The sequence below is a fragment of the Mytilus californianus genome, unplaced genomic scaffold, assembly GCF_021869535.1.
Source record: "Mytilus californianus isolate M0D057914Y unplaced genomic scaffold, xbMytCali1.0.p SCAF_8, whole genome shotgun sequence".
Taxonomy (NCBI): Eukaryota; Metazoa; Mollusca; class Bivalvia; order Mytilida; family Mytilidae; genus Mytilus; species Mytilus californianus.
In genome coordinates, this window is record NW_026262734.1 from 60,089,439 (window position 1) to 60,110,170 (window position 20,732).

The 20,732-nt window shown below is 37.6% G+C and overlaps 29 non-coding genes across 29 annotated transcripts; 22 read left to right on the forward strand and 7 right to left on the reverse strand.

The window, feature by feature from the left end:
* The first annotated feature begins 246 nt into the window (after nt 1-246).
* Nucleotides 247-318, forward strand: Trnap-cgg (transfer RNA proline (anticodon CGG)). Its single transcript has one exon. It is a non-coding gene; the product is annotated as a tRNA-Pro (tRNA).
* A 1,496-nt stretch (nt 319-1,814) lies between these two features.
* On the forward strand, nt 1,815-1,886 carry Trnag-ucc (transfer RNA glycine (anticodon UCC)). Its single transcript has one exon. It is a non-coding gene; the product is annotated as a tRNA-Gly (tRNA).
* Nucleotides 1,887-2,120: 234 nt separating this feature from the next.
* On the forward strand, nt 2,121-2,192 carry Trnag-ucc (transfer RNA glycine (anticodon UCC)). Its single transcript has one exon. It is a non-coding gene; the product is annotated as a tRNA-Gly (tRNA).
* Nucleotides 2,193-2,503: 311 nt separating this feature from the next.
* Trnav-aac (transfer RNA valine (anticodon AAC)) lies at nt 2,504-2,576 on the reverse strand. The gene has a single exon. It is a non-coding gene; the product is annotated as a tRNA-Val (tRNA).
* Nucleotides 2,577-2,963: 387 nt separating this feature from the next.
* Nucleotides 2,964-3,035, forward strand: Trnap-cgg (transfer RNA proline (anticodon CGG)). The gene has a single exon. It is a non-coding gene; the product is annotated as a tRNA-Pro (tRNA).
* Nucleotides 3,036-4,531: 1,496 nt separating this feature from the next.
* Nucleotides 4,532-4,603, forward strand: Trnag-ucc (transfer RNA glycine (anticodon UCC)). The gene has a single exon. It is a non-coding gene; the product is annotated as a tRNA-Gly (tRNA).
* A 234-nt stretch (nt 4,604-4,837) lies between these two features.
* On the forward strand, nt 4,838-4,909 carry Trnag-ucc (transfer RNA glycine (anticodon UCC)). The gene has a single exon. It is a non-coding gene; the product is annotated as a tRNA-Gly (tRNA).
* A 311-nt stretch (nt 4,910-5,220) lies between these two features.
* On the reverse strand, nt 5,221-5,293 carry Trnav-aac (transfer RNA valine (anticodon AAC)). Its single transcript has one exon. It is a non-coding gene; the product is annotated as a tRNA-Val (tRNA).
* Nucleotides 5,294-5,680: 387 nt separating this feature from the next.
* Trnap-cgg (transfer RNA proline (anticodon CGG)) lies at nt 5,681-5,752 on the forward strand. Its single transcript has one exon. It is a non-coding gene; the product is annotated as a tRNA-Pro (tRNA).
* Nucleotides 5,753-7,248: 1,496 nt separating this feature from the next.
* Nucleotides 7,249-7,320, forward strand: Trnag-ucc (transfer RNA glycine (anticodon UCC)). The gene has a single exon. It is a non-coding gene; the product is annotated as a tRNA-Gly (tRNA).
* A 234-nt stretch (nt 7,321-7,554) lies between these two features.
* Nucleotides 7,555-7,626, forward strand: Trnag-ucc (transfer RNA glycine (anticodon UCC)). The gene has a single exon. It is a non-coding gene; the product is annotated as a tRNA-Gly (tRNA).
* A 311-nt stretch (nt 7,627-7,937) lies between these two features.
* Trnav-aac (transfer RNA valine (anticodon AAC)) lies at nt 7,938-8,010 on the reverse strand. Its single transcript has one exon. It is a non-coding gene; the product is annotated as a tRNA-Val (tRNA).
* A 388-nt stretch (nt 8,011-8,398) lies between these two features.
* Nucleotides 8,399-8,470, forward strand: Trnap-cgg (transfer RNA proline (anticodon CGG)). The gene has a single exon. It is a non-coding gene; the product is annotated as a tRNA-Pro (tRNA).
* A 1,496-nt stretch (nt 8,471-9,966) lies between these two features.
* Trnag-ucc (transfer RNA glycine (anticodon UCC)) lies at nt 9,967-10,038 on the forward strand. The gene has a single exon. It is a non-coding gene; the product is annotated as a tRNA-Gly (tRNA).
* A 234-nt stretch (nt 10,039-10,272) lies between these two features.
* Trnag-ucc (transfer RNA glycine (anticodon UCC)) lies at nt 10,273-10,344 on the forward strand. The gene has a single exon. It is a non-coding gene; the product is annotated as a tRNA-Gly (tRNA).
* A 311-nt stretch (nt 10,345-10,655) lies between these two features.
* Nucleotides 10,656-10,728, reverse strand: Trnav-aac (transfer RNA valine (anticodon AAC)). Its single transcript has one exon. It is a non-coding gene; the product is annotated as a tRNA-Val (tRNA).
* Nucleotides 10,729-11,116: 388 nt separating this feature from the next.
* Trnap-cgg (transfer RNA proline (anticodon CGG)) lies at nt 11,117-11,188 on the forward strand. Its single transcript has one exon. It is a non-coding gene; the product is annotated as a tRNA-Pro (tRNA).
* A 1,496-nt stretch (nt 11,189-12,684) lies between these two features.
* Trnag-ucc (transfer RNA glycine (anticodon UCC)) lies at nt 12,685-12,756 on the forward strand. Its single transcript has one exon. It is a non-coding gene; the product is annotated as a tRNA-Gly (tRNA).
* A 234-nt stretch (nt 12,757-12,990) lies between these two features.
* Trnag-ucc (transfer RNA glycine (anticodon UCC)) lies at nt 12,991-13,062 on the forward strand. Its single transcript has one exon. It is a non-coding gene; the product is annotated as a tRNA-Gly (tRNA).
* Nucleotides 13,063-13,373: 311 nt separating this feature from the next.
* On the reverse strand, nt 13,374-13,446 carry Trnav-aac (transfer RNA valine (anticodon AAC)). The gene has a single exon. It is a non-coding gene; the product is annotated as a tRNA-Val (tRNA).
* A 387-nt stretch (nt 13,447-13,833) lies between these two features.
* Nucleotides 13,834-13,905, forward strand: Trnap-cgg (transfer RNA proline (anticodon CGG)). The gene has a single exon. It is a non-coding gene; the product is annotated as a tRNA-Pro (tRNA).
* Nucleotides 13,906-15,401: 1,496 nt separating this feature from the next.
* Nucleotides 15,402-15,473, forward strand: Trnag-ucc (transfer RNA glycine (anticodon UCC)). Its single transcript has one exon. It is a non-coding gene; the product is annotated as a tRNA-Gly (tRNA).
* A 234-nt stretch (nt 15,474-15,707) lies between these two features.
* Nucleotides 15,708-15,779, forward strand: Trnag-ucc (transfer RNA glycine (anticodon UCC)). Its single transcript has one exon. It is a non-coding gene; the product is annotated as a tRNA-Gly (tRNA).
* Nucleotides 15,780-16,090: 311 nt separating this feature from the next.
* Nucleotides 16,091-16,163, reverse strand: Trnav-aac (transfer RNA valine (anticodon AAC)). Its single transcript has one exon. It is a non-coding gene; the product is annotated as a tRNA-Val (tRNA).
* Nucleotides 16,164-16,550: 387 nt separating this feature from the next.
* Trnap-cgg (transfer RNA proline (anticodon CGG)) lies at nt 16,551-16,622 on the forward strand. Its single transcript has one exon. It is a non-coding gene; the product is annotated as a tRNA-Pro (tRNA).
* Nucleotides 16,623-18,118: 1,496 nt separating this feature from the next.
* Nucleotides 18,119-18,190, forward strand: Trnag-ucc (transfer RNA glycine (anticodon UCC)). Its single transcript has one exon. It is a non-coding gene; the product is annotated as a tRNA-Gly (tRNA).
* Nucleotides 18,191-18,424: 234 nt separating this feature from the next.
* On the forward strand, nt 18,425-18,496 carry Trnag-ucc (transfer RNA glycine (anticodon UCC)). Its single transcript has one exon. It is a non-coding gene; the product is annotated as a tRNA-Gly (tRNA).
* A 311-nt stretch (nt 18,497-18,807) lies between these two features.
* On the reverse strand, nt 18,808-18,880 carry Trnav-aac (transfer RNA valine (anticodon AAC)). Its single transcript has one exon. It is a non-coding gene; the product is annotated as a tRNA-Val (tRNA).
* Nucleotides 18,881-19,267: 387 nt separating this feature from the next.
* On the forward strand, nt 19,268-19,339 carry Trnap-cgg (transfer RNA proline (anticodon CGG)). The gene has a single exon. It is a non-coding gene; the product is annotated as a tRNA-Pro (tRNA).
* The last annotated feature ends 1,393 nt before the right edge of the window (nt 19,340-20,732 follow it).

Genomic DNA, 20,732 nt, shown 5'->3' on the forward strand with positions numbered 1-20,732 from the left:
CACACGATATAACATACTGGATATGTTTGGGGTTTTTTTTTTTTTTCCTTTTGAAATGTCAAATTGATCCCACACGGAGCGTAAACATTTCAGTTATTCATTAAACACAGAAGCCGTACATAATCTGCAATCGATTCAGCTACAATCTGTCGATGAACATAAGTGATTCCAGAGATTGGAATACTTGTTCACCGTCTTGATGTGTAACATATTTTATAATCTATTTAATTTCAATTTGTAGTGTCAGGCTCGTTGGTCTAGTGGTATGATTCTCGCTTCGGGTGCGAGAGGTCCCGGGTTCGACTCCCGGACGAGCCCTATTTTTTGGCTTTGCAAAAGGATTCGCTACTAAAAAATTGATATCTAAAACTGGGGAGCCAATAATTTAAGACCACAATTTGGAGAACTATGGGCGCACAAATGGATCAACCCTACACTTATTCAAAGAGTACGATAGGGCAATCTCGTTACCCATCTGGATATTGTCTTCTCGTCCTCACCAACGACAGCCTGCAAAATGGACTATAGTCATAATACATCGCAAAGTATTCATCCAAAAGGGAGGCACGCTACACAGTATATTCACCCAAATGGCTATATTTCCTACCATGTATGTGTAATGGCTATACTGGTTTGTTCTTTTGCCCTCGGTGGATTTCGCTTCTCTTCATTTGCACTGAAAATATGCGTAACGTCTTTCGGAGTCTCTACCCTTCTTTAATTATGACACTTCGTCGTTACTGTGGTGATTCCATCTCATTCTTTGTCCAGGGAGTCTTGAAAGCGGATCGATGTGAACATTTCGGTCGGTAAGTCAGATTTACGTTTCCTCCCAGACAGACCACACAATGGCCAATATGGTTCTAGAAAGGTTATTGATAGAAGTAATAAGACTGACATTTACACGATGTTGTGGTATGCATTTCCGATTACGGAGAGGAGGGTTAAGTTTTTTGTTTTTTGTTTTTTTATTTTTTTATTTCCTTTCTTTCTTTCTTTAATTTCTTTTTTGTTTTTGTTTAATATACTATATATTGTGTTGTTGGAATTATCTTTTTCTTGATGAATTGCTAAATTTCATTCTTCCAATTCCCCTATCCCAGAGTTTGCTTGGCGTCTAAACATTATGAACGTGTTTTCTTTTATCCTGGTTTTTATACATTTTCTACTAAATTTATATTACGCCTCGGGCAGTCAAACTGTTCGTGTCGTCATTATGTAAACATATGTTCACCAGTCTTTGTTTCGTATACAGTGTATATCCTCAACATTGACGGAAGCAAATGCATCGATCTATTGCTCTTTTTTTTCTTTTTTTTTTTTTTTCAAACACGCATTTCTTCATAACCAGAAAACATTTTGTTCAAATAGTGGTTTTGAAAGTAACATATGTTCGAAGATTACGCCCTTCGGTAATTGATTGCCATTTCCACTCCAAATTATCATAAGCTTCAACTAGTGTACGATTATGCTAAATCGCACCATCATGATAAGACAAAGAATTAAAATTTCAAGACCCCTTTTTAACTTTCGATTGTTCATATACCATATTTAATAGGATAATAACGTACAGGACATCTTCGGCATCGAAGACTGAGAACAGATACATATGTATGTATATGTAGCAGCGTGAAAATAGATATTTTCAGTACGATAGATGGGGGCATTTCAAAGAAATAGACGTTATGAGAGAGATACCGATAGTATTATCATTATTTTAATTTCTTTTAGGCTGCATATGAATTGCCACGTAATTAAACTGGTTGTCTTACGTCTATGCTATAAGAGAGAATTTCATTCAAGATTGTAACATGGCGTCGGTGGTGTAACGGTTAGCATGGTTGCCTTCCAAGCAGTCGATCCGGGTTCGACTCCCGGCCGACGCACATAGTTTTTGTTAGGATTTGCTGGAATCAAATAGCCTGTTCCCTACTATACTAGTTAACGAACTTTCGGAAATGTAGTGTTTCTTTATTTGAGAGAGAAAAAAAATGAGATTGTTTTGGTATCTTTTGTCTAACTTGCATATATAATTTGCTATAAAACTTCAAATATATATTGATACGTGTTGAATTCGAATGCGATACATATGTAAGAAAATTGTAACAGGTGTATTTATGGCGTCGGTGGTGTAACGGTTAGCATGGTTGCCTTCCAAGCAGTCGATCCGGGTTCGACTCCCGGCCGACGCATGAATTTTTTATATTGCCTGCTATTTATTTTCTACGTCATTTTAGAAAACTCTCTGACCGTTTCGAGTCATGTCGTCTTAGTGCTTCCACACCTTTTTAAAACATGCACCCCAGTGATATCCGATTTCGGACTACTAAGTATACCGTCATTTTACCTCATCCCTAATCAAGTTGATCAAAACCATTTGGACCAGCTCTGAACAAGTTTTGACACTAACAATAGAAATCTTGACACAAGTAAAACAGAAATCCAACTGTAATTACGTTGATGCCATTTCAAATTGTCCATTCTTCAAGCCAGCAAAAACAGATGTTTCCGCTGCGGATTGAACTCAGGACCTTCCGCGTGTTAAGCGGATGTGATAACCACTACACCACGGAAACCTTGGGTATCATGATGTGAATTTAAGCTTAAATCCTTAACGCTAGTCATGACGGAAATGAACGACACAGCTAGCATGCATTGCTGCTCAGGCATATCAACAGCTGACAGGATAGATGGTAAACTCAGCTTCTGTCGGCAGACACACGATATAACATACTGGATATGTTTGGGGTTTTTTTTTTTTTTCCTTTTGAAATGTCAAATTGATCCCACACGGAGCGTAAACATTTCAGTTATTCATTAAACACAGAAGCCGTACATAATCTGCAATCGATTCAGCTACAATCTGTCGATGAACATAAGTGATTCCAGAGATTGGAATACTTGTTCACCGTCTTGATGTGTAACATATTTTATAATCTATTTAATTTCAATTTGTAGTGTCAGGCTCGTTGGTCTAGTGGTATGATTCTCGCTTCGGGTGCGAGAGGTCCCGGGTTCGACTCCCGGACGAGCCCTATTTTTTGGCTTTGCAAAAGGATTCGCTACTAAAAAATTGATATCTAAAACTGGGGAGCCAATAATTTAAGACCACAATTTGGAGAACTATGGGCGCACAAATGGATCAACCCTACACTTATTCAAAGAGTACGATAGGGCAATCTCGTTACCCATCTGGATATTGTCTTCTCGTCCTCACCAACGACAGCCTGCAAAATGGACTATAGTCATAATACATCGCAAAGTATTCATCCAAAAGGGAGGCACGCTACACAGTATATTCACCCAAATGGCTATATTTCCTACCATGTATGTGTAATGGCTATACTGGTTTGTTCTTTTGCCCTCGGTGGATTTCGCTTCTCTTCATTTGCACTGAAAATATGCGTAACGTCTTTCGGAGTCTCTACCCTTCTTTAATTATGACACTTCGTCGTTACTGTGGTGATTCCATCTCATTCTTTGTCCAGGGAGTCTTGAAAGCGGATCGATGTGAACATTTCGGTCGGTAAGTCAGATTTACGTTTCCTCCCAGACAGACCACACAATGGCCAATATGGTTCTAGAAAGGTTATTGATAGAAGTAATAAGACTGACATTTACACGATGTTGTGGTATGCATTTCCGATTACGGAGAGGAGGGTTAAGTTTTTTGTTTTTTGTTTTTTTATTTTTTTATTTCCTTTCTTTCTTTCTTTAATTTCTTTTTTGTTTTTGTTTAATATACTATATATTGTGTTGTTGGAATTATCTTTTTCTTGATGAATTGCTAAATTTCATTCTTCCAATTCCCCTATCCCAGAGTTTGCTTGGCGTCTAAACATTATGAACGTGTTTTCTTTTATCCTGGTTTTTATACATTTTCTACTAAATTTATATTACGCCTCGGGCAGTCAAACTGTTCGTGTCGTCATTATGTAAACATATGTTCACCAGTCTTTGTTTCGTATACAGTGTATATCCTCAACATTGACGGAAGCAAATGCATCGATCTATTGCTCTTTTTTTTCTTTTTTTTTTTTTTTCAAACACGCATTTCTTCATAACCAGAAAACATTTTGTTCAAATAGTGGTTTTGAAAGTAACATATGTTCGAAGATTACGCCCTTCGGTAATTGATTGCCATTTCCACTCCAAATTATCATAAGCTTCAACTAGTGTACGATTATGCTAAATCGCACCATCATGATAAGACAAAGAATTAAAATTTCAAGACCCCTTTTTAACTTTCGATTGTTCATATACCATATTTAATAGGATAATAACGTACAGGACATCTTCGGCATCGAAGACTGAGAACAGATACATATGTATGTATATGTAGCAGCGTGAAAATAGATATTTTCAGTACGATAGATGGGGGCATTTCAAAGAAATAGACGTTATGAGAGAGATACCGATAGTATTATCATTATTTTAATTTCTTTTAGGCTGCATATGAATTGCCACGTAATTAAACTGGTTGTCTTACGTCTATGCTATAAGAGAGAATTTCATTCAAGATTGTAACATGGCGTCGGTGGTGTAACGGTTAGCATGGTTGCCTTCCAAGCAGTCGATCCGGGTTCGACTCCCGGCCGACGCACATAGTTTTTGTTAGGATTTGCTGGAATCAAATAGCCTGTTCCCTACTATACTAGTTAACGAACTTTCGGAAATGTAGTGTTTCTTTATTTGAGAGAGAAAAAAAATGAGATTGTTTTGGTATCTTTTGTCTAACTTGCATATATAATTTGCTATAAAACTTCAAATATATATTGATACGTGTTGAATTCGAATGCGATACACATGTAAGAAAATTGTAACAGGTGTATTTATGGCGTCGGTGGTGTAACGGTTAGCATGGTTGCCTTCCAAGCAGTCGATCCGGGTTCGACTCCCGGCCGACGCATGAATTTTTTATATTGCCTGCTATTTATTTTCTACGTCATTTTAGAAAACTCTCTGACCGTTTCGAGTCATGTCGTCTTAGTGCTTCCACACCTTTTTAAAACATGCACCCCAGTGATATCCGATTTCGGACTACTAAGTATACCGTCATTTTACCTCATCCCTAATCAAGTTGATCAAAACCATTTGGACCAGCTCTGAACAAGTTTTGACACTAACAATAGAAATCTTGACACAAGTAAAACAGAAATCCAACTGTAATTACGTTGATGCCATTTCAAATTGTCCATTCTTCAAGCCAGCAAAAACAGATGTTTCCGCTGAGGATTGAACTCAGGACCTTCCGCGTGTTAAGCGGATGTGATAACCACTACACCACGGAAACCTTGGGTATCATGATGTGAATTTAAGCTTAAATCCTTAACGCTAGTCATGACGGAAATGAACGACACAGCTAGCATGCATTGCTGCTCAGGCATATCAACAGCTGACAGGATAGATGGTAAACTCAGCTTCTGTCGGCAGACACACGATATAACATACTGGATATGTTTGGGGGTTTTTTTTTTTTTCCTTTTGAAATGTCAAATTGATCCCACACGGAGCGTAAACATTTCAGTTATTCATTAAACACAGAAGCCGTACATAATCTGCAATCGATTCAGCTACAATCTGTCGATGAACATAAGTGATTCCAGAGATTGGAATACTTGTTCACCGTCTTGATGTGTAACATATTTTATAATCTATTTAATTTCAATTTGTAGTGTCAGGCTCGTTGGTCTAGTGGTATGATTCTCGCTTCGGGTGCGAGAGGTCCCGGGTTCGACTCCCGGACGAGCCCTATTTTTTGGCTTTGCAAAAGGATTCGCTACTAAAAAATTGATATCTAAAACTGGGGAGCCAATAATTTAAGACCACAATTTGGAGAACTATGGGCGCACAAATGGATCAACCCTACACTTATTCAAAGAGTACGATAGGGCAATCTCGTTACCCATCTGGATATTGTCTTCTCGTCCTCACCAACGACAGCCTGCAAAATGGACTATAGTCATAATACATCGCAAAGTATTCATCCAAAAGGGAGGCACGCTACACAGTATATTCACCCAAATGGCTATATTTCCTACCATGTATGTGTAATGGCTATACTGGTTTGTTCTTTTGCCCTCGGTGGATTTCGCTTCTCTTCATTTGCACTGAAAATATGCGTAACGTCTTTCGGAGTCTCTACCCTTCTTTAATTATGACACTTCGTCGTTACTGTGGTGATTCCATCTCATTCTTTGTCCAGGGAGTCTTGAAAGCGGATCGATGTGAACATTTCGGTCGGTAAGTCAGATTTACGTTTCCTCCCAGACAGACCACACAATGGCCAATATGGTTCTAGAAAGGTTATTGATAGAAGTAATAAGACTGACATTTACACGATGTTGTGGTATGCATTTCCGATTACGGAGAGGAGGGTTAAGTTTTTTGTTTTTTGTTTTTTTATTTTTTTATTTCCTTTCTTTCTTTCTTTAATTTCTTTTTTGTTTTTGTTTAATATACTATATATTGTGTTGTTGGAATTATCTTTTTCTTGATGAATTGCTAAATTTCATTCTTCCAATTCCCCTATCCCAGAGTTTGCTTGGCGTCTAAACATTATGAACGTGTTTTCTTTTATCCTGGTTTTTATACATTTTCTACTAAATTTATATTACGCCTCGGGCAGTCAAACTGTTCGTGTCGTCATTATGTAAACATATGTTCACCAGTCTTTGTTTCGTATACAGTGTATATCCTCAACATTGACGGAAGCAAATGCATCGATCTATTGCTCTTTTTTTTCTTTTTTTTTTTTTTTCAAACACGCATTTCTTCATAACCAGAAAACATTTTGTTCAAATAGTGGTTTTGAAAGTAACATATGTTCGAAGATTACGCCCTTCGGTAATTGATTGCCATTTCCACTCCAAATTATCATAAGCTTCAACTAGTGTACGATTATGCTAAATCGCACCATCATGATAAGACAAAGAATTAAAATTTCAAGACCCCTTTTTAACTTTCGATTGTTCATATACCATATTTAATAGGATAATAACGTACAGGACATCTTCGGCATCGAAGACTGAGAACAGATACATATGTATGTATATGTAGCAGCGTGAAAATAGATATTTTCAGTACGATAGATGGGGGCATTTCAAAGAAATAGACGTTATGAGAGAGATACCGATAGTATTATCATTATTTTAATTTCTTTTAGGCTGCATATGAATTGCCACGTAATTAAACTGGTTGTCTTACGTCTATGCTATAAGAGAGAATTTCATTCAAGATTGTAACATGGCGTCGGTGGTGTAACGGTTAGCATGGTTGCCTTCCAAGCAGTCGATCCGGGTTCGACTCCCGGCCGACGCACATAGTTTTTGTTAGGATTTGCTGGAATCAAATAGCCTGTTCCCTACTATACTAGTTAACGAACTTTCGGAAATGTAGTGTTTCTTTATTTGAGAGAGAAAAAAAATGAGATTGTTTTGGTATCTTTTGTCTAACTTGCATATATAATTTGCTATAAAACTTCAAATATATATTGATACGTGTTGAATTCGAATGCGATACATATGTAAGAAAATTGTAACAGGTGTATTTATGGCGTCGGTGGTGTAACGGTTAGCATGGTTGCCTTCCAAGCAGTCGATCCGGGTTCGACTCCCGGCCGACGCATGAATTTTTTATATTGCCTGCTATTTATTTTCTACGTCATTTTAGAAAACTCTCTGACCGTTTCGAGTCATGTCGTCTTAGTGCTTCCACACCTTTTTAAAACATGCACCCCAGTGATATCCGATTTCGGACTACTAAGTATACCGTCATTTTACCTCATCCCTAATCAAGTTGATCAAAACCATTTGGACCAGCTCTGAACAAGTTTTGACACTAACAATAGAAATCTTGACACAAGTAAAACAGAAATCCAACTGTAATTACGTTGATGCCATTTCAAATTGTCCATTCTTCAAGCCAGCAAAAACAGATGTTTCCGCTGAGGATTGAACTCAGGACCTTCCGCGTGTTAAGCGGATGTGATAACCACTACACCACGGAAACCTTGGGTATCATGATGTGAATTTAAGCTTAAATCCTTAACGCTAGTCATGACGGAAATGAACGACACAGCTAGCATGCATTGCTGCTCAGGCATATCAACAGCTGACAGGATAGATGGTAAACTCAGCTTCTGTCGGCAGACACACGATATAACATACTGGATATGTTTGGGTTTTTTTTTTTTTTTTCCTTTTGAAATGTCAAATTGATCCCACACGGAGCGTAAACATTTCAGTTATTCATTAAACACAGAAGCCGTACATAATCTGCAATCGATTCAGCTACAATCTGTCGATGAACATAAGTGATTCCAGAGATTGGAATACTTGTTCACCGTCTTGATGTGTAACATATTTTATAATCTATTTAATTTCAATTTGTAGTGTCAGGCTCGTTGGTCTAGTGGTATGATTCTCGCTTCGGGTGCGAGAGGTCCCGGGTTCGACTCCCGGACGAGCCCTATTTTTTGGCTTTGCAAATGGATTCGCTACTAAAAAATTGATATCTAAAACTGGGGAGCCAATAATTTAAGACCACAATTTGGAGAACTATGGGCGCACAAATGGATCAACCCTACACTTATTCAAAGAGTACGATAGGGCAATCTCGTTACCCATCTGGATATTGTCTTCTCGTCCTCACCAACGACAGCCTGCAAAATGGACTATAGTCATAATACATCGCAAAGTATTCATCCAAAAGGGAGGCACGCTACACAGTATATTCACCCAAATGGCTATATTTCCTACCATGTATGTGTAATGGCTATACTGGTCTGTTCTTTTGCCCTCGGTGGATTTCGCTTCTCTTCATTTGCACTGAAAATATGCGTAACGTCTTTCGGAGTCTCTACCCTTCTTTAATTATGACACTTCGTCGTTACTGTGGTGATTCCATCTCATTCTTTGTCCAGGGAGTCTTGAAAGCGGATCGATGTGAACATTTCGGTCGGTAAGTCAGATTTACGTTTCCTCCCAGACAGACCACACAATGGCCAATATGGTTCTAGAAAGGTTATTGATAGAAGTAATAAGACTGACATTTACACGATGTTGTGGTATGCATTTCCGATTACGGAGAGGAGGGTTAAGTTTTTTGTTTTTTGTTTTTTTATTTTTTTATTTCCTTTCTTTCTTTCTTTAATTTCTTTTTTGTTTTTGTTTAATATACTATATATTGTGTTGTTGGAATTATCTTTTTCTTGATGAATTGCTAAATTTCATTCTTCCAATTCCCCTATCCCAGAGTTTGCTTGGCGTCTAAACATTATGAACGTGTTTTCTTTTATCCTGGTTTTTATACATTTTCTACTAAATTTATATTACGCCTCGGGCAGTCAAACTGTTCGTGTCGTCATTATGTAAACATATGTTCACCAGTCTTTGTTTCGTATACAGTGTATATCCTCAACATTGACGGAAGCAAATGCATCGATCTATTGCTCTTTTTTTTCTTTTTTTTTTTTTTTCAAACACGCATTTCTTCATAACCAGAAAACATTTTGTTCAAATAGTGGTTTTGAAAGTAACATATGTTCGAAGATTACGCCCTTCGGTAATTGATTGCCATTTCCACTCCAAATTATCATAAGCTTCAACTAGTGTACGATTATGCTAAATCGCACCATCATGATAAGACAAAGAATTAAAATTTCAAGACCCCTTTTTAACTTTCGATTGTTCATATACCATATTTAATAGGATAATAACGTACAGGACATCTTCGGCATCGAAGACTGAGAACAGATACATATGTATGTATATGTAGCAGCGTGAAAATAGATATTTTCAGTACGATAGATGGGGGCATTTCAAAGAAATAGACGTTATGAGAGAGATACCGATAGTATTATCATTATTTTAATTTCTTTTAGGCTGCATATGAATTGCCACGTAATTAAACTGGTTGTCTTACGTCTATGCTATAAGAGAGAATTTCATTCAAGATTGTAACATGGCGTCGGTGGTGTAACGGTTAGCATGGTTGCCTTCCAAGCAGTCGATCCGGGTTCGACTCCCGGCCGACGCACATAGTTTTTGTTAGGATTTGCTGGAATCAAATAGCCTGTTCCCTACTATACTAGTTAACGAACTTTCGGAAATGTAGTGTTTCTTTATTTGAGAGAGAAAAAAAATGAGATTGTTTTGGTATCTTTTGTCTAACTTGCATATATAATTTGCTATAAAACTTCAAATATATATTGATACGTGTTGAATTCGAATGCGATACATATGTAAGAAAATTGTAACAGGTGTATTTATGGCGTCGGTGGTGTAACGGTTAGCATGGTTGCCTTCCAAGCAGTCGATCCGGGTTCGACTCCCGGCCGACGCATGAATTTTTTATATTGCCTGCTATTTATTTTCTACGTCATTTTAGAAAACTCTCTGACCGTTTCGAGTCATGTCGTCTTAGTGCTTCCACACCTTTTTAAAACATGCACCCCAGTGATATCCGATTTCGGACTACTAAGTATACCGTCATTTTACCTCATCCCTAATCAAGTTGATCAAAACCATTTGGACCAGCTCTGAACAAGTTTTGACACTAACAATAGAAATCTTGACACAAGTAAAACAGAAATCCAACTGTAATTACGTTGATGCCATTTCAAATTGTCCATTCTTCAAGCCAGCAAAAACAGATGTTTCCGCTGAGGATTGAACTCAGGACCTTCCGCGTGTTAAGCGGATGTGATAACCACTACACCACGGAAACCTTGGGTATCATGATGTGAATTTAAGCTTAAATCCTTAACGCTAGTCATGACGGAAATGAACGACACAGCTAGCATGCATTGCTGCTCAGGCATATCAACAGCTGACAGGATAGATGGTAAACTCAGCTTCTGTCGGCAGACACACGATATAACATACTGGATATGTTTGGGTTTTTTTTTTTTTTTTCCTTTTGAAATGTCAAATTGATCCCACACGGAGCGTAAACATTTCAGTTATTCATTAAACACAGAAGCCGTACATAATCTGCAATCGATTCAGCTACAATCTGTCGATGAACATAAGTGATTCCAGAGATTGGAATACTTGTTCACCGTCTTGATGTGTAACATATTTTATAATCTATTTAATTTCAATTTGTAGTGTCAGGCTCGTTGGTCTAGTGGTATGATTCTCGCTTCGGGTGCGAGAGGTCCCGGGTTCGACTCCCGGACGAGCCCTATTTTTTGGCTTTGCAAATGGATTCGCTACTAAAAAATTGATATCTAAAACTGGGGAGCCAATAATTTAAGACCACAATTTGGAGAACTATGGGCGCACAAATGGATCAACCCTACACTTATTCAAAGAGTACGATAGGGCAATCTCGTTACCCATCTGGATATTGTCTTCTCGTCCTCACCAACGACAGCCTGCAAAATGGACTATAGTCATAATACATCGCAAAGTATTCATCCAAAAGGGAGGCACGCTACACAGTATATTCACCCAAATGGCTATATTTCCTACCATGTATGTGTAATGGCTATACTGGTCTGTTCTTTTGCCCTCGGTGGATTTCGCTTCTCTTCATTTGCACTGAAAATATGCGTAACGTCTTTCGGAGTCTCTACCCTTCTTTAATTATGACACTTCGTCGTTACTGTGGTGATTCCATCTCATTCTTTGTCCAGGGAGTCTTGAAAGCGGATCGATGTGAACATTTCGGTCGGTAAGTCAGATTTACGTTTCCTCCCAGACAGACCACACAATGGCCAATATGGTTCTAGAAAGGTTATTGATAGAAGTAATAAGACTGACATTTACACGATGTTGTGGTATGCATTTCCGATTACGGAGAGGAGGGTTAAGTTTTTTGTTTTTTGTTTTTTTATTTTTTTATTTCCTTTCTTTCTTTCTTTAATTTCTTTTTTGTTTTTGTTTAATATACTATATATTGTGTTGTTGGAATTATCTTTTTCTTGATGAATTGCTAAATTTCATTCTTCCAATTCCCCTATCCCAGAGTTTGCTTGGCGTCTAAACATTATGAACGTGTTTTCTTTTATCCTGGTTTTTATACATTTTCTACTAAATTTATATTACGCCTCGGGCAGTCAAACTGTTCGTGTCGTCATTATGTAAACATATGTTCACCAGTCTTTGTTTCGTATACAGTGTATATCCTCAACATTGACGGAAGCAAATGCATCGATCTATTGCTCTTTTTTTTCTTTTTTTTTTTTTTTCAAACACGCATTTCTTCATAACCAGAAAACATTTTGTTCAAATAGTGGTTTTGAAAGTAACATATGTTCGAAGATTACGCCCTTCGGTAATTGATTGCCATTTCCACTCCAAATTATCATAAGCTTCAACTAGTGTACGATTATGCTAAATCGCACCATCATGATAAGACAAAGAATTAAAATTTCAAGACCCCTTTTTAACTTTCGATTGTTCATATACCATATTTAATAGGATAATAACGTACAGGACATCTTCGGCATCGAAGACTGAGAACAGATACATATGTATGTATATGTAGCAGCGTGAAAATAGATATTTTCAGTACGATAGATGGGGGCATTTCAAAGAAATAGACGTTATGAGAGAGATACCGATAGTATTATCATTATTTTAATTTCTTTTAGGCTGCATATGAATTGCCACGTAATTAAACTGGTTGTCTTACGTCTATGCTATAAGAGAGAATTTCATTCAAGATTGTAACATGGCGTCGGTGGTGTAACGGTTAGCATGGTTGCCTTCCAAGCAGTCGATCCGGGTTCGACTCCCGGCCGACGCACATAGTTTTTGTTAGGATTTGCTGGAATCAAATAGCCTGTTCCCTACTATACTAGTTAACGAACTTTCGGAAATGTAGTGTTTCTTTATTTGAGAGAGAAAAAAAATGAGATTGTTTTGGTATCTTTTGTCTAACTTGCATATATAATTTGCTATAAAACTTCAAATATATATTGATACGTGTTGAATTCGAATGCGATACATATGTAAGAAAATTGTAACAGGTGTATTTATGGCGTCGGTGGTGTAACGGTTAGCATGGTTGCCTTCCAAGCAGTCGATCCGGGTTCGACTCCCGGCCGACGCATGAATTTTTTATATTGCCTGCTATTTATTTTCTACGTCATTTTAGAAAACTCTCTGACCGTTTCGAGTCATGTCGTCTTAGTGCTTCCACACCTTTTTAAAACATGCACCCCAGTGATATCCGATTTCGGACTACTAAGTATACCGTCATTTTACCTCATCCCTAATCAAGTTGATCAAAACCATTTGGACCAGCTCTGAACAAGTTTTGACACTAACAATAGAAATCTTGACACAAGTAAAACAGAAATCCAACTGTAATTACGTTGATGCCATTTCAAATTGTCCATTCTTCAAGCCAGCAAAAACAGATGTTTCCGCTGAGGATTGAACTCAGGACCTTCCGCGTGTTAAGCGGATGTGATAACCACTACACCACGGAAACCTTGGGTATCATGATGTGAATTTAAGCTTAAATCCTTAACGCTAGTCATGACGGAAATGAACGACACAGCTAGCATGCATTGCTGCTCAGGCATATCAACAGCTGACAGGATAGATGGTAAACTCAGCTTCTGTCGGCAGACACACGATATAACATACTGGATATGTTTGGGGTTTTTTTTTTTTTTCCTTTTGAAATGTCAAATTGATCCCACACGGAGCGTAAACATTTCAGTTATTCATTAAACACAGAAGCCGTACATAATCTGCAATCGATTCAGCTACAATCTGTCGATGAACATAAGTGATTCCAGAGATTGGAATACTTGTTCACCGTCTTGATGTGTAACATATTTTATAATCTATTTAATTTCAATTTGTAGTGTCAGGCTCGTTGGTCTAGTGGTATGATTCTCGCTTCGGGTGCGAGAGGTCCCGGGTTCGACTCCCGGACGAGCCCTATTTTTTGGCTTTGCAAAAGGATTCGCTACTAAAAAATTGATATCTAAAACTGGGGAGCCAATAATTTAAGACCACAATTTGGAGAACTATGGGCGCACAAATGGATCAACCCTACACTTATTCAAAGAGTACGATAGGGCAATCTCGTTACCCATCTGGATATTGTCTTCTCGTCCTCACCAACGACAGCCTGCAAAATGGACTATAGTCATAATACATCGCAAAGTATTCATCCAAAAGGGAGGCACGCTACACAGTATATTCACCCAAATGGCTATATTTCCTACCATGTATGTGTAATGGCTATACTGGTTTGTTCTTTTGCCCTCGGTGGATTTCGCTTCTCTTCATTTGCACTGAAAATATGCGTAACGTCTTTCGGAGTCTCTACCCTTCTTTAATTATGACACTTCGTCGTTACTGTGGTGATTCCATCTCATTCTTTGTCCAGGGAGTCTTGAAAGCGGATCGATGTGAACATTTCGGTCGGTAAGTCAGATTTACGTTTCCTCCCAGACAGACCACACAATGGCCAATATGGTTCTAGAAAGGTTATTGATAGAAGTAATAAGACTGACATTTACACGATGTTGTGGTATGCATTTCCGATTACGGAGAGGAGGGTTAAGTTTTTTGTTTTTTGTTTTTTTATTTTTTTATTTCCTTTCTTTCTTTCTTTAATTTCTTTTTTGTTTTTGTTTAATATACTATATATTGTGTTGTTGGAATTATCTTTTTCTTGATGAATTGCTAAATTTCATTCTTCCAATTCCCCTATCCCAGAGTTTGCTTGGCGTCTAAACATTATGAACGTGTTTTCTTTTATCCTGGTTTTTATACATTTTCTACTAAATTTATATTACGCCTCGGGCAGTCAAACTGTTCGTGTCGTCATTATGTAAACATATGTTCACCAGTCTTTGTTTCGTATACAGTGTATATCCTCAACATTGACGGAAGCAAATGCATCGATCTATTGCTCTTTTTTTTCTTTTTTTTTTTTTTTCAAACACGCATTTCTTCATAACCAGAAAACATTTTGTTCAAATAGTGGTTTTGAAAGTAACATATGTTCGAAGATTACGCCCTTCGGTAATTGATTGCCATTTCCACTCCAAATTATCATAAGCTTCAACTAGTGTACGATTATGCTAAATCGCACCATCATGATAAGACAAAGAATTAAAATTTCAAGACCCCTTTTTAACTTTCGATTGTTCATATACCATATTTAATAGGATAATAACGTACAGGACATCTTCGGCATCGAAGACTGAGAACAGATACATATGTATGTATATGTAGCAGCGTGAAAATAGATATTTTCAGTACGATAGATGGGGGCATTTCAAAGAAATAGACGTTATGAGAGAGATACCGATAGTATTATCATTATTTTAATTTCTTTTAGGCTGCATATGAATTGCCACGTAATTAAACTGGTTGTCTTACGTCTATGCTATAAGAGAGAATTTCATTCAAGATTGTAACATGGCGTCGGTGGTGTAACGGTTAGCATGGTTGCCTTCCAAGCAGTCGATCCGGGTTCGACTCCCGGCCGACGCACATAGTTTTTGTTAGGATTTGCTGGAATCAAATAGCCTGTTCCCTACTATACTAGTTAACGAACTTTCGGAAATGTAGTGTTTCTTTATTTGAGAGAGAAAAAAAATGAGATTGTTTTGGTATCTTTTGTCTAACTTGCATATATAATTTGCTATAAAACTTCAAATATATATTGATACGTGTTGAATTCGAATGCGATACATATGTAAGAAAATTGTAACAGGTGTATTTATGGCGTCGGTGGTGTAACGGTTAGCATGGTTGCCTTCCAAGCAGTCGATCCGGGTTCGACTCCCGGCCGACGCATGAATTTTTTATATTGCCTGCTATTTATTTTCTACGTCATTTTAGAAAACTCTCTGACCGTTTCGAGTCATGTCGTCTTAGTGCTTCCACACCTTTTTAAAACATGCACCCCAGTGATATCCGATTTCGGACTACTAAGTATACCGTCATTTTACCTCATCCCTAATCAAGTTGATCAAAACCATTTGGACCAGCTCTGAACAAGTTTTGACACTAACAATAGAAATCTTGACACAAGTAAAACAGAAATCCAACTGTAATTACGTTGATGCCATTTCAAATTGTCCATTCTTCAAGCCAGCAAAAACAGATGTTTCCGCTGAGGATTGAACTCAGGACCTTCCGCGTGTTAAGCGGATGTGATAACCACTACACCACGGAAACCTTGGGTATCATGATGTGAATTTAAGCTTAAATCCTTAACGCTAGTCATGACGGAAATGAACGACACAGCTAGCATGCATTGCTGCTCAGGCATATCAACAGCTGACAGGATAGATGGTAAACTCAGCTTCTGTCGGCAGACACACGATATAACATACTGGATATGTTTGGGGTTTTTTTTTTTTTTCCTTTTGAAATGTCAAATTGATCCCACACGGAGCGTAAACATTTCAGTTATTCATTAAACACAGAAGCCGTACATAATCTGCAATCGATTCAGCTACAATCTGTCGATGAACATAAGTGATTCCAGAGATTGGAATACTTGTTCACCGTCTTGATGTGTAACATATTTTATAATCTATTTAATTTCAATTTGTAGTGTCAGGCTCGTTGGTCTAGTGGTATGATTCTCGCTTCGGGTGCGAGAGGTCCCGGGTTCGACTCCCGGACGAGCCCTATTTTTTGGCTTTGCAAAAGGATTCGCTACTAAAAAATTGATATCTAAAACTGGGGAGCCAATAATTTAAGACCACAATTTGGAGAACTATGGGCGCACAAATGGATCAACCCTACACTTATTCAAAGAGTACGATAGGGCAATCTCGTTACCCATCTGGATATTGTCTTCTCGTCCTCACCAACGACAGCCTGCAAAATGGACTATAGTCATAATACATCGCAAAGTATTCATCCAAAAGGGAGGCACGCTACACAGTATATTCACCCAAATGGCTATATTTCCTACCATGTATGTGTAATGGCTATACTGGTTTGTTCTTTTGCCCTCGGTGGATTTCGCTTCTCTTCATTTGCACTGAAAATATGCGTAACGTCTTTCGGAGTCTCTACCCTTCTTTAATTATGACACTTCGTCGTTACTGTGGTGATTCCATCTCATTCTTTGTCCAGGGAGTCTTGAAAGCGGATCGATGTGAACATTTCGGTCGGTAAGTCAGATTTACGTTTCCTCCCAGACAGACCACACAATGGCCAATATGGTTCTAGAAAGGTTATTGATAGAAGTAATAAGACTGACATTTACACGATGTTGTGGTATGCATTTCCGATTACGGAGAGGAGGGTTAAGTTTTTTGTTTTTTGTTTTTTTATTTTTTTATTTCCTTTCTTTCTTTCTTTAATTTCTTTTTTGTTTTTGTTTAATATACTATATATTGTGTTGTTGGAATTATCTTTTTCTTGATGAATTGCTAAATTTCATTCTTCCAATTCCCCTATCCCAGAGTTTGCTTGGCGTCTAAACATTATGAACGTGTTTTCTTTTATCCTGGTTTTTATACATTTTCTACTAAATTTATATTACGCCTCGGGCAGTCAAACTGTTCGTGTCGTCATTATGTAAACATATGTTCACCAGTCTTTGTTTCGTATACAGTGTATATCCTCAACATTGACGGAAGCAAATGCATCGATCTATTGCTCTTTTTTTTCTTTTTTTTTTTTTTTCAAACACGCATTTCTTCATAACCAGAAAACATTTTGTTCAAATAGTGGTTTTGAAAGTAACATATGTTCGAAGATTACGCCCTTCGGTAATTGATTGCCATTTCCACTCCAAATTATCATAAGCTTCAACTAGTGTACGATTATGCTAAATCGCACCATCATGATAAGACAAAGAATTAAAATTTCAAGACCCCTTTTTAACTTTCGATTGTTCATATACCATATTTAATAGGATAATAACGTACAGGACATCTTCGGCATCGAAGACTGAGAACAGATACATATGTATGTATATGTAGCAGCGTGAAAATAGATATTTTCAGTACGATAGATGGGGGCATTTCAAAGAAATAGACGTTATGAGAGAGATACCGATAGTATTATCATTATTTTAATTTCTTTTAGGCTGCATATGAATTGCCACGTAATTAAACTGGTTGTCTTACGTCTATGCTATAAGAGAGAATTTCATTCAAGATTGTAACATGGCGTCGGTGGTGTAACGGTTAGCATGGTTGCCTTCCAAGCAGTCGATCCGGGTTCGACTCCCGGCCGACGCACATAGTTTTTGTTAGGATTTGCTGGAATCAAATAGCCTGTTCCCTACTATACTAGTTAACGAACTTTCGGAAATGTAGTGTTTCTTTATTTGAGAGAGAAAAAAAATGAGATTGTTTTGGTATCTTTTGTCTAACTTGCATATATAATTTGCTATAAAACTTCAAATATATATTGATACGTGTTGAATTCGAATGCGATACATATGTAAGAAAATTGTAACAGGTGTATTTATGGCGTCGGTGGTGTAACGGTTAGCATGGTTGCCTTCCAAGCAGTCGATCCGGGTTCGACTCCCGGCCGACGCATGAATTTTTTATATTGCCTGCTATTTATTTTCTACGTCATTTTAGAAAACTCTCTGACCGTTTCGAGTCATGTCGTCTTAGTGCTTCCACACCTTTTTAAAACATGCACCCCAGTGATATCCGATTTCGGACTACTAAGTATACCGTCATTTTACCTCATCCCTAATCAAGTTGATCAAAACCATTTGGACCAGCTCTGAACAAGTTTTGACACTAACAATAGAAATCTTGACACAAGTAAAACAGAAATCCAACTGTAATTACGTTGATGCCATTTCAAATTGTCCATTCTTCAAGCCAGCAAAAACAGATGTTTCCGCTGAGGATTGAACTCAGGACCTTCCGCGTGTTAAGCGGATGTGATAACCACTACACCACGGAAACCTTGGGTATCATGATGTGAATTTAAGCTTAAATCCTTAACGCTAGTCATGACGGAAATGAACGACACAGCTAGCATGCATTGCTGCTCAGGCATATCAACAGCTGACAGGATAGATGGTAAACTCAGCTTCTGTCGGCAGACACACGATATAACATACTGGATATGTTTGGGGTTTTTTTTTTTTTTCCTTTTGAAATGTCAAATTGATCCCACACGGAGCGTAAACATTTCAGTTATTCATTAAACACAGAAGCCGTACATAATCTGCAATCGATTCAGCTACAATCTGTCGATGAACATAAGTGATTCCAGAGATTGGAATACTTGTTCACCGTCTTGATGTGTAACATATTTTATAATCTATTTAATTTCAATTTGTAGTGTCAGGCTCGTTGGTCTAGTGGTATGATTCTCGCTTCGGGTGCGAGAGGTCCCGGGTTCGACTCCCGGACGAGCCCTATTTTTTGGCTTTGCAAAAGGATTCGCTACTAAAAAATTGATATCTAAAACTGGGGAGCCAATAATTTAAGACCACAATTTGGAGAACTATGGGCGCACAAATGGATCAACCCTACACTTATTCAAAGAGTACGATAGGGCAATCTCGTTACCCATCTGGATATTGTCTTCTCGTCCTCACCAACGACAGCCTGCAAAATGGACTATAGTCATAATACATCGCAAAGTATTCATCCAAAAGGGAGGCACGCTACACAGTATATTCACCCAAATGGCTATATTTCCTACCATGTATGTGTAATGGCTATACTGGTTTGTTCTTTTGCCCTCGGTGGATTTCGCTTCTCTTCATTTGCACTGAAAATATGCGTAACGTCTTTCGGAGTCTCTACCCTTCTTTAATTATGACACTTCGTCGTTACTGTGGTGATTCCATCTCATTCTTTGTCCAGGGAGTCTTGAAAGCGGATCGATGTGAACATTTCGGTCGGTAAGTCAGATTTACGTTTCCTCCCAGACAGACCACACAATGGCCAATATGGTTCTAGAAAGGTTATTGATAGAAGTAATAAGACTGACATTTACACGATGTTGTGGTATGCATTTCCGATTACGGAGAGGAGGGTTAAGTTTTTTGTTTTTTGTTTTTTTATTTTTTTATTTCCTTTCTTTCTTTCTTTAATTTCTTTTTTGTTTTTGTTTAATATACTATATATTGTGTTGTTGGAATTATCTTTTTCTTGATGAATTGCTAAATTTCATTCTTCCAATTCCCCTATCCCAGAGTTTGCTTGGCGTCTAAACATTATGAACGTGTTTTCTTTTATCCTGGTTTTTATACATTTTCTACTAAATTTATATTACGCCTCGGGCAGTCAAACTGTTCGTGTCGTCATTATGTAAACATATGTTCACCAGTCTTTGTTTCGTATACAGTGTATATCCTCAACATTGACGGAAGCAAATGCATCGATCTATTGCTTTTTTTTTTCTTTTTTTTTTTTTTTTCAAACACGCATTTCTTCATAACCAGAAAACATTTTGTTCAAATAGTGGTTTTGAAAGTAACATATGTTCGAAGATTACGCCCTTCGGTAATTGATTGCCATTTCCACTCCAAATTATCATAAGCTTCAACTAGTGTACGATTATGCTAAATCGCACCATCATGATAAGACAAAGAATTAAAATTTCAAGACCCCTTTTTAACTTTCGATTGTTCATATACCATATTTAATAGGATAATAACGTACAGGACATCTTCGGCATCGAAGACTGAGAACAGATACATATGTATGTATATGTAGCAGCGTGAAAATAGATATTTTCAGTACGATAGATGGGGGCATTTCAAAGAAATAGACGTTATGAGAGAGATACCGATAGTATTAT